The sequence below is a fragment of the Mesocricetus auratus genome, unplaced genomic scaffold, assembly GCF_017639785.1.
Source record: "Mesocricetus auratus isolate SY011 unplaced genomic scaffold, BCM_Maur_2.0 Super-Scaffold_100006, whole genome shotgun sequence".
NCBI classification, from domain to species: domain Eukaryota; kingdom Metazoa; phylum Chordata; class Mammalia; order Rodentia; family Cricetidae; genus Mesocricetus; species Mesocricetus auratus.
The window spans coordinates 45987356-46001610 of NW_024429190.1; positions in this window are offsets into that span (position 1 = coordinate 45987356).

Genomic DNA, 14255 nt, shown 5'->3' on the forward strand with positions numbered 1-14255 from the left:
ACCCTGGATTAACTAAAATACTAAATTTATTTGGATTTCACCAATTTTTCTATTTGTTGTATGTGTGTGTTGTGTTTTTACCTGAATTGCCTTTTATGTGTCAAGGTGTGTAAGTAAGTTTTTGTTCTTTATAATATTTCTCAAAAATATTTCCTTAGAGGAACTAATTCATGCTGGCTTTAACAAGAATTTTTTTCCTTAAAATTGTAATTTCAAATGATTAGTGATATAAATTAAGACTTTTTAATGATACTGCAGAATTATATTATTTCTGATACTCTTGTGCTTGAATGGAAATTTGTTCCTAACAAGAAAAATATATATAATATTCTCAAACCCACGAAAAGGCAATTTTTATAACTTGAACATCATTAGATGTTTGCGTGGAAATCGCAGTTAGAAATACCACATTGTGTGTGAATATGTCCAATCAACTATCTTGAGTCTGAAATTAGTATCTCCCTGTATACCTATCAATATATAGGAAATGTAATAGTGCATAAAGTGGATGAGCAGAGATAATATAACACTTACTGCATAACTAAACAATTCACAGGAGGTTGGTTATCCAGAATATCTGGTCTTTTAAGAACTGGAACAGTGCTGTTTATTAAGCCCCATGGGACAGATGGAAGCTTCATACAAAACCTGTTGTTCTCTAGCAAGCATTATGTATTCCTTTGTATACTTCATCTCTTATTGAGTTGGACAGATTTTTGTTTGTTTTTGAGACAGAGTTTCTTTGTGTAGTTCTGACTGTCCCAGAACTTGCTCAGTAGACCAGGCTGGCCTTGAACTCAGAGATCTGCCTGCCTCCGCCTCCAGAGTGATGGAATTAAAGATGTGGATCACCACTGCCTGACAAGTTGGCTGTATTTTAATATTAAGCTACAGAGCAATTTCTTAAGTGCAATTTGTATTAAAAAATTTTGACATAAAATTTCACTAAGGTGAATGCTTTTGGGAGAGAAACAAGTAAGAAAGCTAATTTTAAAAATTAAATACTTATGTATCCCTTATGTATATGTAAAAAAAAAAAAACAAAACAAAACCTAATGACAAACCAGAAGTTTTGGAAAATTAATGGATTCTCTTAAATAAAAATTGCAAAGCACCAGTACATCTAAGGATCTAGACAGAAATTTGAATTAGATTTGTAAGTTTAGTACATTTTTTATTCTGGAAAGGAAAATGGATGCATATGTAACAAGACAAATAGAACTTGAGTTCTCTAAAACATTTCAGATAAGAGGTTGTGGTAAAAACCCTCACCTAACCTTAAGGAAGTTGATTGATTAATCGTCTAGGGAGAAAATAGCTGTGGACAGTTAATGTTTATAATCAGTAGTTGTCACTCTTTCCTTGGGTAGACCCCACTTGTACCACTGTGTTAGGTTAAATGCTATGCTACTGAAAGTACTTAGCTGACCATAACACCAAGTATCTTAATTCTGTGGCCCCTTAATTCAACATTAAACAGATATTTAGTAAGTACTTACTATGTATGCTGGAAAATGGTACTGGGGATTGACAGCTGGGCCTCTTGTTCTACCACTGAGCTATATTCCCATCTTAGAATTAATGCTTTATTATATAAAACATTCAAAAGAAGTGCTCTGTCAATATGAGCTAGTAAATGGGACACAATTGGGAGTGGCATCATGTTACTGTGTCATCTTTCCATTCTCAGCCTAAGTCACCTGATTACATAAATTATAAGGTTATTATTTCCCTTTATCAAATGTAGAGAAATGATAGTTACTTTTTTCATCTTTCCTCATATAGAGAGATGGAATTTTAATTTTTTTCATCATTTGTAGGTACACTAGATAGAATCTGTTTAGCTTATAATTGAGACTTTCCCAGTAATATTAAAGCACCGACAGTTTGGATATTATATCAGGAGTGCTACATGAGTTTGAAAAATCAAGTGTAGTTTGTAAAGATGACAAGTTTTTCTTAGCACCACTTGGAATTCCCTAAGATCAGGGGAATTCCACACAGGCGGTGTGTTGTGAGATTGACAGACAGTATACTAGAGCAATGTGATACCTTTGAAAAGTCTGGAGTTGTTTCTTTACAGTTCTTTAATGTAGTTTTGACTGCAAAGCCATTCTTAGACCTGGTGTCAAGGATATCAAAGGAGCTCCTGGGAGTTTGGAAGGTATTCCTGTAATTCGTTAATGAGTGAGAGTTTTGTGACCTGAGGTGACTCTTAAGTGACTTACCCAGAATGGACCTATTCTCGGGCGAAGGATTCTCTCTGTAGTCTCCCTTTTTGTGCTGTGCATGCGCTGTAACTAACCCATGCTGAATTTGAGATGGTGGTGACATGACAAAATGCAGTATTGTTTGTATCTGAAGTGGATTCTTTTCTGTAGAAGACAATAGGGAAAAGATGATTGGTAGCTGTGTTTGCTAGAGTCTTAACAATTGGCTGTTGTAGGGGGAATAAGGGCCCAAGAATCATTTCAGTTTTTTTTTTCTTTCCTAGCTTGTTGCTTCCTTCCTTCGTCTCTCCCTTCCTCCTCCCTGTTCCCCATCCCAGCCCCAAGACTCAACAGTGTTTCTCTGTGTAGCTCTGACTGTCCTGGAACTCACTCTGTAGACCAGGCTGGCCTCAAACTCAGGGATCCGCCTGCCTCTGCTTCCCATCTTTTCTAGCTTTCTAAAGCTACGTTTAAAAAATAGGCTTGGCATTTTTGAAACTAACCTTTGTCATTCTTGATATTTCATTCCAAGCTTTTACTATTCTCTTTTGTAACTTTAAGAACAATTCCTTTTGACGTTTGTTTTTGTCTACATGTATCTATAAGTTGAAACCAAAAGAGCAAAATCTTGAACAGGTAACATTTATGATATGAATATATTGGAACAAATATACAAGGATTGCAAAGATTAGAAAGTATCATGGAAACTGCTTGATTTATAAATGCATCACTTCTGGTACTTGATAAAATGGGATATATTGAACTAAGAAAATTGTATATACAGTATGTCAGCATTTCTTACTAAACTTCTCTTGAATCCATTTTTAATATATTGTATAGGCTATATATACTCTTCAAGCCAATACTGTCCAGGCTGGATTTATAAAATAGATTGAAAAATTCATCATTCTCCTGTATTCAAGACCAAAAGCACATAATGCTAATGTAGGGCTCAGAGGGGAAATATAGTTCTCCTGCATAACTGAGAAAATGTGAAGTCCTTTCAAGAAAATGTAATAAACATAATAATCACAGCCTGCTGACACTAAGGAAAAGGGGCCTCATTCGCTCTTTCTTTTATGCAGCAATTTACTCGTCTCTGCTGATTTCAAATTGGATCACTGTAGTGAATTATCCATGCTGGTACCTATGAAAGTAAGCCCTAGGATCCATATTTGTTTTGTGTTCTGCTTAAATCAGCAAGAATGATAAATTTGATGGTGTGAAATTGGAAGTATCAAGGGCTTTCTTTGATGATTGAGCAAAGTCTTGTCTCCACCTATAATTGTTGTGACCCTTTTCACTGTGTGTGATTCATATGTCTAATATTTATTTCAATGCAAATTAAATTGTTCTTCCTTCATCTATAATGTTATAACCTAACATTTTACTGATGTAAAGTCGAATTGTATAATAAAAGTCTTCCTGGATTTAAGCAGGTTTAGAAATGCTATGTTGCACAAGTACATTTATAGTTAGAATTCAACTTTCCTTTGTGCCTAATTGTCTATTGTTAGAGAAAGGTGAGCCAGAGGCTTCTGTTGTCCCCATCCCATTAGAAATAATAGAGGTACTGTAATGTGGAAGACGGATGTGAAATGGGAAGACTGCATTACGAGGTGAGACTTGAAGGATGACGTTGGGTATCTCAGTTGCTTGCTTCTGTACATTTTTGTTTCATGAAATGGATAGTCTAGTGGATGAATTATTTATAGCCTTAAAATGACTCACAGTATGCATGGCATCTGAAGTCATCAGTCAACACCAGATAACAGAAGTACATTTCCCTTCTAGGTATCTAGAATTGGTAGCTATTTCTGTCAGTTGAACAGTAGGAACTTACTAAGTAATGCACCATAGAAACCAGTTATATAAATCCTTGTCCAATTCAGTAGTGCAGCCTAAAACACATCATAGAAATCAGATTTATATGAGGGCAATTCTGATAAGTAGAAAATAGTGGATTAATTAGTTACCCATATGTGGGATTGGGGAGTTTTAGTTCATTGGTCCAACTCAAGCTCTTAACTCTGAGGGAATTGTGGGTAATAGGACACCACAAAATTACAGAAAAGACCAAAGACAACTAGCATTACCTATATAAGCAGGGAAATGTTTGATAACCCAGGAAATAGAGTGTTTGGGGCTCTGGAGATAGCTTGGCCATAAAGCATTCCCTTCTCTATCTAGTGAGCACGAGAAGACCCTGAATTTGATCTTTGGCATTACATGAAAGTTAAGAAAAAATTATTTCCTAAAGATTTTTTAATGTATTTATTATCTTATGTGTATGACCGTTTTGCCTGCCTTCAGGTATGTATATGTACCATGTTGGTACCTGGTACCTGTAGAGGTCAGAAGAAGGCATCAGATCCCCTGGAACTGGAGTTACATACAGACAGTTGTGAGCTGCTATGTGGGATATGGTACTGGGAACTAAAAAACTTATTAGGTCCTTTGGAAGAGCAGCCAGTACTCTTAACCATTGTGCTAACTCTCCAGCCCTTCTTAAAGATTTTTATGGTTGTTGGCTCATAATATAATTTTTTAAAAAGATCTTTGCAGTTTATTATACCTCAATTCTGAACTCTTTGTTTTTGGAGGGAAGCCCTCTCTACATAGCCCTGGCTGTCTTGGAACTTACTATGTAGACCAGGCTGGCTGCTCAGACTCTTAGAGATCTGCCTGGGTCTGCCTCCTGGATACTTGGATTAAAGACATGTGCTGCTACAACAAAGTTCTATAATTCTGGACTTTGGGAGACAAGATCAGCTCATTCCCTGGTTGAATGGGGAAGATCCTTGAGAAGAGGTGATGTGTCAGTATGAATCCTTTTTTAATAGGTTTTATCTTAGGGCTGGGGAGATGGCTCAGTGGATAAGAGCACTTGTTCTGCAAGCATGGGAATATCAGTTCAAATTCCCAGAATCTGTGTGCAAAGCTGGGTGTGGTTGCACATTTGCAGGTATCCCTGGCACTATGAGGGATGGAGATAAAGAAACCCCTCCGATCTTGTCAGCCACCAGCCTGTTCCATCTTCACTGAGTGACCCTATCTTGAAATAAGGTGGGAAGGAATAGAGAGACCAGGACACATGATATATATGTGTCTGGCCTCCATGTGAGTGCACATGGCATTCATCTTCCATATACTCACAGAAGTTAATCTTAGAGCAAATTTTAAACATACTGAATGTTGACCAAATGTCAACAGAACTCAAAGCTTTCTCATGTGACCTGTTATCTCCATATACTTTCCTCTTTCCTAATTTAAATAATTTCACGTTATATTATTTCTTGGTGAAAATTTTTTTGTATATCTTTAAAAGAGCATTTTTTTTCCTTTTTTAAAATTTAAATTAGAAACAAGCTTGTTTTGCATGTCAATTCCAGTTCCTTCTCCTTCCCCTCCTCCCCTACCCCCCACCAGCCCCCTATCCCACTCCCTTTCTGTTCCCCAGGGAGGGTGAGGCCTACCATGGGGGATCTTCAAAGTCTCTCATATCATTTGGAGCAGGGCCTAGGCCCTCCCCCATGCGACTAGGCTGAGAGAGTGGATCCTCTATGTAGAATAGGCTCCCAAAGTCCATTCGTATACTAGGGATAAGTACTGATCCACTACCAGAGACCCCATAGATTGTCCTGGTCTCCTAACTGACACCCATGTACAGGGAGCCTGGGTCGGTCTTATTCTGGTTTCCCAGTTACCAGTCTAGGGTCCATGAGCTCCTCCTTGTTCAGGTCAGCTGTTTCTGTGGGTTTCTCCAGCCTGGTCTTGACCCCTTTGCTCATCACTCCTCCCTCTCTGCAACTGGATTCGAGGAGTTCAGTTCAGTGTTTAGCTGTGGGTGTCTGCTTCTGCTTCCTTCAGCCACTGGATGAAGGCTCTAAAATGGCATATAAGGTAGTCATCAATCTCATTATCGGGGAAGGGCATTTAAGGTAGCCTCTCCACTATTGCTTAGACTTGTTAGTTGGGGTCATTCCTTGTAGATGTCTGGACATTTCTCTGGTGCCATATTTCTCTTTAAGCCTATAATAGTTCCCCCTCTAATATGGTATCTTGTCTTGCTCTCCTTTATTCCTCCCCTGACTCAATCTCCCTGTACCCTCATGTCCTCCTCTCTCCTCCTTAAAAGAGCATCTTTTTAAGATCAGTATAAAATGTCTAAGTAATTCAAATAGATAATTTAGGATGGTTGATAGAAATAAGGCTTCTGACTTTATGACAATGTTACTCTGGCTGTTTTTTATGTCAGCATAAACCTAACTTACTCTAGGAAAACGCTTGTGGGGCATTTTCTTAATAAATAATTGATGTGGGAGTGACCCAGCCCACTGGGTGGTGCCAACCTTGGGCAGGTAATCCTGTATTATAAATGGAAGTCAGTAGAGCAAGCCATGAGGTACAGTGCAGTACATGGCCTCTTCAGTCTTGCCTCTGCTTTCTTGCCTTGGGTCCCCTCAGTGATGGAGTATGGCCTGAGTTGTAAGCTGAGGTCTGTAGAGAGAAGCCTTTTCCTTGCCAGCCGCTTTGGTTTTTCCCCACAAGTCGCCTGGGCTCTGCTATGTTATAGCCTCCAAATAACACACAAGACACTATTAATTATGAAGCTGTTGGCCTTGCTTGTTTCTTACTTGCTAGCTCTGACTTAAGTATTTACCCCATAATTGTTAATCTAAGTATTTCTCTTACCGGAGAAAAGGGTTCGGACTTCTTACCCCTATGGTAGCTACATGGTAACTCCCTGTGTTTCTCCTTCCCAGAGTCCTCCTGGACTCCTAGTCCCACCTATCTTACTTCCCTATTGGCCAACAACCAATAAGAGACAGATTTACAGAATGGTATCTCCCATCAGAGGTTAATCAACCTTTTTTTCCTCAAGGTTTTTTCTTGGTAATAATATTTTATCAGAGCAATAGAAACCCCAGTTAAGACAGAAATGGGTGCTGGGCGTGGGGTACTGCTTTGACAGACCTGGTCATAGAGGACTGTTGGAAGAACTTAGCAGCTACAGGCTGGAAAAGCCATTGAGCGCTCAGAGCTTAATGAGCTATTGTGGGAATCATAGGCAAAGGTTTCTCTCCTGCCCTGTTCCCAAATACCCAGTGGCTGCTTCCCAAATAATTGACTTGGAGGTTGAATATGAACTGTAAATGCTCAGCCAATAGCTCAGTCTTGTTACTAGGTAACTCTTATGCTTAAATTAACCCGTATTTCTATTATGCATTGCCACATGGCAGTGCCTTTATTAGCATGGCTCATTCATCTCCTGCTCCCTCTGCATTTGGCTGACCACTCTAGGCTCCACCCTTCCTCTTCCCAGCATTCCCTCACTCTCAGGCTGTCTCGCCCAATTGCTTCCTTACCAGCTATTGACCAATCAGTTTTTTGTTAACAATGAGAGCAGTATGTGAAAGCAGTGCCTATTCACAGTGTACAAAGATTGTTCCCCAGCAGGGAACAGAAGATTATGCTGAGAGCAGTGCAGACAATGGAGGCCAGGCCTGTGAAGTTCCAGTGAGAAGAAGAATCCCTTAAAGTCAGGTTGGAGAGGTGGTTCAGTGGTTAAGAGCACTGGCTGCTCTTCCAGAGGTCCTGAGTAAAATTCCCAGCAACCACATGGTGGCTCACAACCATCTGTAATGAGATCTGGTGCCCTCTTCTGGCATGCAGGTAGAACATTCTACATACTAAATAAAATCTTAAAAAAAAAAAACTCTTAAAGTATCGATACATCCAATATTTTTAATTGGGAAACTGGTTCTGTCAGCTAGGGCTGACAAATAGACTGATTAACAATAAACTGTATTTCCTCGGGGTCAGCACATAAGCTGTGGTCTGGATAGGGCAAGGCTGTTTATTCCTTGTACTGACAGCTGAACTTGGTAATGTAAGAGTCTATCAGGTGGTATGGTTTTGAAGGCATGGAAGGGTCATGGAGAGCAGCTGAGGCTGGGGCTTGGCTCCATGCGAGGCCATTGGTGAAGGTACAGCCTCAGTGCAGTAGAATACTCAGGATTGAAGAGGTCAGAGAGAAGTTGAGGCTTGGCACCCTGTGATAAGGTCGGAGTCCGTGAAGAGAAACCAGAAGAGGCTGCTGGTGAAGGTGAAGCCCAGTTACAGCAAGAGACTCTAGCCTTTCAGAGGTGCCAGCACGTGGGACAACCACCAAGGACAGCAGTAACTGACGTGGAGCAGGCCTGAGCCCAAGAGACAAAAGTGTCCCAGATGTATGAAGCTGAGCTTTCATGCTGGGGGACCTTGATTTTGCTTTTATTTGAATGTAACCTTGATTTACCCCCTTGGAGTAATTGTAATTTATTCTTGGTTTGATAGGCACTTAAAGAGACTGAACTTTTAAAAGTGTTTGAATTTTTTAAAGACGGTTTTGTAAAGGTATGTTTTATATTGGGATACTAATATCAACATGACAGCTTGGGAACAAATGAAAAAGAAAGATTACAGTTGACAGGTAATTTGTTTGTGTGCCAAGTTGATGGGTCAGCTGTGCTGGCTCTTTTGTGCGTGTCAATTTAATATAAACTTAGATTGCTGGGAAGAGGAGCCTCAATTAAGAAAACCTTTGAACTAGGTGGGCGCAGTGGTATGCACCTTTAATCCCAGCACTGTGGAGACAGAGGCAGGTGGTTCTCTTTGAGTTCCAGCCCAATCTGGTTCACAGACTGAGTTAGAGGATGGACACGGAAGTCTGTCTCGAAAAACCAAAGGAAGAGAAAGAAAAATGCCTTCATCAGATTGACTGTAGGCAAGACATTTTCTTGATATTTTATGTGAGGGCTCCAGCCCACTGTGGGTGGTGCTGTCCCCTAGGCAGATGTCCTGGGTTATCAGTGAAAGCAGGCTGGGCAAGCCATGAGGAGCAAGGCAGCAAGCAGTGCCTCTCCTTTGTCTCCAGGTTCCTTCCTGTGTGACTTGGGAGTTGTAAACTTAAATAAAGCCTGTCCTTCCTGAGTTGCATTTGGTCATGGTGTTTTATCACAGCAACAGAAACCTTAACTAAGACAGAAGAACATATTGAAGGGAAAGGAAACTGCTGCTATATAAAAGTAGGGCCTGGCCTCTCGCTCTATTGCCCTCAACAGCTCTGCCCCCTTGGGAAAGTGATTTGAATGGGAGATTTGTTTTTATGGTGTACCTGTGGAGGTAAGATGGCATCTTGCAGAACTGGTTCTCTGTTTCCACTGTGTGAATCCCAGGAATCAAACTTTGCCAGGATTAGCATGCCATCTTGCTGGACCAGGGAGGGATTTTCAGATCCAGTTTCACCAAAAACCCTAGGAGGAGGTCCTGCAGATGAAGAGAATGTTGACAAGGGGAGAATTTGGAGCTCAGGCACTAAATACAGGATTTAATATTGAAATAATTCTTTCCAGATTTGGTAGTAGTTGTTTATCATCGTGGCATTTGGGAGACAGAGGCAGGGACCTCACAGCGAATTTGTAGTCAGCTTGGCGTATAGTGAGATCCTGTCTCAATGACAACAGCAGAACAAAATTTGTGATTAACATAAACTAGCAAGTCAAGGAATAGAGTTGGAAAATCTTTTGTTGCTATTGAATGTTGATTAAGAGTCCCAACACAATTATCAACTCCCAGACATAGTGACAGGAAGCGCGAAGGAGGTTTAAGAGATGACTCTGGGAGAGGCTACTTTTTATGCAAGTGCCAAGACCTGAGTTTGGACTCCTGGCATCCACTTAAAAAGGCAAGTAAAGTCTCCAGTGCCCCTAACCCTGCTTTCAGAAAGTGGAGGCAGGAACCTAGCTGAAAAAAATACTATGAGACCCTGTTCAGGTTCAGCAAAAAAGCATGAAGAGGAGGATTTCTGATACCCTCTGGCCTCCGCAAATGGAAGCACATATGCTCAGAAGTGGAAACATTGAGTTGAGCAGAAGAGTACAGGTTTAATACAAAGGTATGCAAATGTTAGGGCTGGCGGATAACAACAGCTCAATGATATTGCACTGGCTTAGCATAAACAAAGCCCTGGGTTTGATATCCTAGTACCAACCTCCAGATACCAAAATATTGCCAATCACAGTGTAGACCTGATTTAGCAACCCAAATGTTAAAGTATAAGGGAGTTATACCCACAGAACAAGGATTCATGTAAGAAGCTAAGCATGGTAGTCAGGTAGATCTGGAATTCAAGACAATCTTGGGCTATCCTGAAACATGTGAAACACTGTCTCAAAAATGTCAGAAATCATGATTCTAGTATTTGGACATTCTCATTGTTTTTGTGGACCTAAATTTCCTCATTTGTTAAATGTGACTAGTAAAAAAAAATGAAGGTTGCTTGATTTGATATATGTGAAAAGTATTCACATATGGTAAAGGTTTTTTACAAAGGGCTGTATTCACACTGTTTCTGAGTTACCTGTAGAAAGACTGGGACTCCTGGAATTTGTAAAGAACTGCCTCAAGAGAGTACTTGATGAATCTGTGTTGCTTAATCTCTGTGACCCTCATAAATTAAGATGACACTAATGGAAAATGAAACTCGGGACTGGGCATGTAGCCAAGTGGCAGAGCTTGGGTTAAACATTTGTAAGACCCTAAGTTTCATCTCCAGCAATAACTCAAAGAGAAACTAAACTTTGAACCTACTCAAAATTTGCCCCATTCAAGTACAAAGACTTCTGCCAATCCAGATATTTATGCAGGAGGTAGACACTAGAAGTGTGGTTACTTAGCCAAACTTCACATGTGTCTATCTGGAAGAGCTCTTCGGAGAAGTAACATCTTTAAAATCAGCAAATGATTACAAGACATCTCTCTTTCCAAATTATTCCCAATGAATTCATAAGTAGGATGCAGAAGTAGTCTACGGGATGCTTGAAGCTCAATGCATCTGTGATAAGCCAAGAATGTATCTTAGTGTTACATTTTTCTGCCTGCCTTAGGAAGATGTTGAAAGCCTCACAGCATTGGAAGGGCGTGTGATCTGGCCATGGTCATGGGTCTGAGGTCAAGTAGGAACTGGTTTCAGTTGCGTTTTAATTTCAATGTGCCTGTATCCCTATAAACTGGCATGGTGGCGCGCACACACACACACACACACACACACACACACACACACACACACACACACACACACACACACACACACACACACACACACACCCCTTAACTGGACATACAGCCTGTATTGTGGACCTGGATTTCTTGGCTAGGGAGCAGGTAAGTTAACAACTGGATTTTTTTTTTTCATGGAAAGGGAATAAGGGTGTGCATACTAACTGAAGTATAGCTTCCATTAGGGACTGGTATTTCTTGGCTAGGGTAGAGGTAAGTTAACTACTGGGGCCTGGGGACACCTCTTATTTTCATGGAAAAGGAGTAAGAGTGAGTCCACACTCAGAACAAGCAAGGGTGCAAAAGTTGCCAAAGCAGCATGTAGTCGACACTCTGGTTCAAGTTAGTAATTCTTTTTGTGGGCTGGAGAGAAGGCTCAGTGGTTAAGAGCACTGGCTGCTCTTCCAGAGGTCCTGAGTTCAATTTCCAGCGACCACATGGTGGCTCACAACTATCTGTAATGAGATCTGGTGCCCTCTTCTGACATGCAGGGATACATGCAGGCAGAATACTGTATCGTGATAAATAAATCAATCTTTAAAAAATAAAAATTTAAAAAAGTTGTACTCTGACCTCTGACTGCAATTCACTTGTCAAAGACACGTGGGCTTAGTAATAATTCATTGATACTTCATATTTGTAACTTTTCAAAAGAGCATTTAGCTCCTGATGTAAAAATTTCCTTTTGTTTCTGTGTACTAGCTTCTTTCCTGTGCCTCTTTTCTTTGGGAAGGCTTGTGGTCCCTTAAAGCTTTCTTCTGGTGTGCAGAGGAATATTCAGTGTGATGCTTCAGTGAATTTGTTCCTTTTTGGAATGGAGACAGACTTGGGGGTCAGGATTGTTCACTGTTTCTCGGGCACAGCCGAGGCTTCATTTTCCAGAGGTAAAAACAGACCAGATATCAGAGTAGGAAAGGATTTTCTTCTCACTTCTGTTTCTCTAGAACTCCTTATGAACAGAAGTAGACAAGCCATGGCTAAGATTAATGCTAAAATTGACATAATTTCAACTATTTTTTGGAAACCAACAGGTTATAAATTCATGTTAGATGAGTATTTCCAAAAAGTTTCCCAAAGACAAGAAAAGGAATGTTTGAGGAGTTAGGAAAAAGTAAAACAAACAGTAAGCAATGTGTTTATGTTGTTGAAATCATCCCAGCAAACAGAAAACCGGGGTCAGGACTTCCTGCATGTTCAAGCCAGCCCTAATGAACGAAAGAAAGGGGAGAGGGAAAAAGAGTAAAGGAGGGTGGGGAGCACGATGGGTCCCAGGAGTATTGCTTATATTGAGAAGGGAAGTTGGCCAGAAAATGAGGAAGGACATTGAAAGGTCACTGTCTAGGGTACAAGTTGGAGCAATTCCATAGGAATTTCATCTTCATCCTTCTCAGTGAAGGGCTAGACATCAAAGGAGAATTAAAAGTATGTAGTTTTTAATTTCCATTCCTTTCTTCACTGTGCATACCCGATGCCCCATGCTATAATATACAGAGAACACACAGAATAAGAAGATGAGGGGAAATCCCAGGCTAAAGATGTTCACAGTGTATCGGGGAGAAAAAGCTGCTTGACTGAGACTCTTGGGAGGCACAAGCAAGATGCCTCCTGTTTCCTACACTTGCTCTTTTTTCAAACTTTAGCTCCTTTAGCTGTCAGTCCCCTTAGTCATTAAGATTTTCATTCCAGGTATTTGATTTTAGTCCTCATTTAAAACAACCTCAAATTTAGTTTCTTTTTGGTTTTTGTGTTTGTTTTTTAAAGCTCCCCTATCAATCTGGTCAGAAGAGCTCTGTGTTCCATTTCTTTGCAAATGCTATATTGAGATCCTATCTATGAAACAGAACGTCAGTGAAATCCCCCACACGAAACCTCATCAGTGTTGGTAGTCAAAATGCGTAAGAATAGCTCACTCTTGGCTCTGGAGATGGCGCAACGGGTAAAACTGCTTGCTACATAAGGCTTGTATCTTAGGGCTTCTTTTGCTGCAATGAAACATCATGACCAAAGAGCAAGTTGGGGAAGAAAGAGTTTATTTGGCTTACACTTCAGCATTGCTGTTCATCACTGAAGGAAGTTAGGACAGGAACGCAAACAAGGCAGGATCCCAGAAGCAGGAGCTGATGCTGAGGCCATGGAGGGGAGCTGCTAACTGGTTTGCTTCCCCTGGCTTGCTCAATATACTTTCTTATAGAACCCAGGACCAGCAGCCCAGGGATGGCACCACCCACAATGGACTGGGCCCTCCCCCATTGATCACTAAGTGAGAAAATGCCTTACAGCTGATTCTCATGGAGGCATTCCCTTCCTCTCTGGGACTCCTTCCTCTATGAAGACTCTAGCTTGTGTTAAGTTGATACCCAAAACCAGCCAGTGCAGCTGATGACCTGAGTTTGACACCCAGGTCCCACATAAAGGTAGGAGAAAACAGACTCCGCAAAGTTGGCCTCTCACCTCCCCATGTGTGAGATGGCACATGCTCCCCCCCATCATGAACACACATGTGCATGCACACCCAATACAATTTAAAAATACATCAGAGGGGCTGGCAAGATGGTTCGTCAGAGAAGGGCACATCTGACGAATGAAATGACCTGAGTTCAATCCCTGGACCCCACATGATCGAAAGAGAAGTGACTCGCACAAGTAATCTGTCTTCCAAAGGCACACTGTTCACCTATGTACTCAGACGTGCTCACCTATGCAGTGCACACAATGATTTTAAGAAAAGGCAGAGCTAGATGAAGACACCTGCTACTGACCTCTAGCCTCTGCATACAGTACACACATGCCTATAACACACCCAGAACAACACACTTTTTGTATTTTCTCTTAGATCATGCTTTTCGGTACACATCTGGAGTGAGAGAGGGCCTGAGTCTGGTTTCATGTTGTACCACATTCATGCTGAATGGACACAAATGTCTCAACATCTCTGAAGAATGG